General features: G+C 38.5%; 1 non-coding gene across 1 annotated transcript; it reads left to right on the plus strand.

Moving 5' to 3' along the window:
* The first annotated feature begins 1002 nt into the window (after positions 1–1002).
* On the plus strand, positions 1003–1094 carry Trnak-uuu (transfer RNA lysine (anticodon UUU)). The gene is given in 2 exon segments: positions 1003–1039; positions 1059–1094. It is a non-coding gene; the product is annotated as a tRNA-Lys (tRNA).
* Positions 1095–2221: the final 1127 nt, after the last annotated feature.

Below are 2221 nucleotides of genomic sequence, written 5' to 3' on the forward strand. Positions count from 1 at the left end.
TTTCTCTCACTATTTCTTCCTGTTTCTGTTGTACCTGTATTTCAAAGGGCCAGCCTCGTCACACTCTGTGTCACGCTGAATCTCCACGAAGACTACGTTAAGGGTACACGTGTCTGTGGAGTGCTCAGCCACTTGCACGTTAATTTCACGAGCAGGCTGTTCGGTTGATCGGATCAACTGGAACCCTCGATGTCGTAACCGATGGAGTGCCAACCAGTTATAAAAACAAGAAACCCCAAGCAAAAAAAAACAGTTTAGTTACCCGTCAGTGACGACTCAACGAGTCCAGTCACATGGTGACGACTCAGTGAGAACGAAGTCTAGCTGACCAGATAGGACCTTGGCCAGAGGGAGAAATGAAGTTTACTGTCGGCAACTGTGAGACAACGTCCCACACCCTACAACTCACACTAGCTCCAATTCTGTTCTCTTACAACATCATTTTATCTCTCTCTGTAATTACTACTAAACAATGAAGAGGACACAAACAAAATTTTTTACTTCGCATGCTTTTGGATCTATCATAACCTACCCGTCGAGGCAAGGTATTGTAATGTAACGGTAAATAAATACTTTCTTAAAACTCCATCTTACAACATGCAGTTATAACAACAAATTTTTATCGTCACAACTGCTGACTCCGACATCATCATAATATTAATTCGTTTTATTAGCCTCAAGAACTAATATCAATTAAAAACATGTAAGGACAAAGACAGGACGAAGGTTACAAAAGGTCTTGTCCGAAAAGGTAGGAAAGTTCGTCTAAACAGAGGAAGAAAAACGGAGAAAGATATCATCATAATATTGTTTACAAATCAATTTCCCTCGTTACAACTGGTGACCCTCGACATCAACTAAAAACTTTATCATTACATATATATTGTACTTCAGTTTGTCATAAACAATAAACACTCAATGAATTGTCATCATACAGCAATACAAAAAGAAACGTTTATCAAGTTTGCTTTTGTAGATAATATGAAGCGAACATAGATGTCCGCCCGCATAGCTCAGTCGGTAGAGCATCAGACTTTTATAGGTCAACCTTAGAAGTAATCTGAGGGTCGCGGGTTCGAGTCCCTCTGCGGGCGTAAACTGTTTTTGCTTTGAATATTATTTTTGCTTACTCTCTTCCGTGGGGCAATCATTTCGTCTGAAGTTTTACGATGAATTCATTCACGTCTGTTTATTAGGTTTTTTTTTTTTTTCATTGTGTGTATATTGTTTATGTTTATTGAAATGTGAGGCTATGCACATCCTAGTCTACTAACGTGCTTCGGAATATATATTTATATATATATATAAACACACACACATATGTATATACACAGACAGACAGATACTCACGCGCGCGTGCATTCACACACGCAGATATATCCTCAGTAAATTATAAATCCGAAAGAAAGCACATTCAATGTTATACACCAGTAGAGTATTCACGGAATGTTAGTTATGGCAGGTTCACAGGGTTACCCAGGGTTTCGCATTGATACGGCGCTTATTTTACACACATCCCTTTTGACCCTAATGGACCATGACTTATAACTTCTCTTTAATGGTCGGTGGCCTATAACCTTTCTGTGAAGAGAGATTATAGGCCACCAGGCATTAGGTTGACTATAGAATGATACGTTCTGATTGTTTGCACTCTGAGTTGAACTACTGCTTTATCCTAAATGAGTGGTAGAGTTAATCCGCTACTCAATGGAATATCACCATCTCGTACTCTGTACATCTTAAGCGAAGTGCACTCTGTTGCTAGAACTGAGGCGACGTCTCAGGTTTTCCGTTTTTCTTCTCTTCCATGAATTTCGGAGGAAAATTAGAAGTAATGCGTTCTGCTTCCTTCACAGAAATAACGACGTTTTCCGTTATTTTGAAAATGCTAACGTGTCTAAGTGGAGAAATTAATAGGTTGACTATAGAATACAGCCGTACATTATATAGAGTATATTTTGTAATCCAGATTCGCTTAAACAGATAGCATTGCTTGATAGTCATTACACTGCAATGCACAAAAAAACATTTCTCTAGTTTGCTTTTATGTTCAATATAAGTCGCGGTTGGACGTCCGCCCGCACATCTCACAAGATAGAGCTTCAGACTTTTGTAGGTTAACCTTAACAGTAATCTGAGGGCGTATGTTTTCTTTCGTTTTATTGAATGGTTTACCTGTTCTCTACGGTTAATTTGTATCTGAATTTATATATATATATAT

The sequence above is a fragment of the Octopus bimaculoides genome, chromosome 9 (assembly GCF_001194135.2).
Source record: "Octopus bimaculoides isolate UCB-OBI-ISO-001 chromosome 9, ASM119413v2, whole genome shotgun sequence".
Taxonomy (NCBI): Eukaryota; Metazoa; Mollusca; class Cephalopoda; order Octopoda; family Octopodidae; genus Octopus; species Octopus bimaculoides.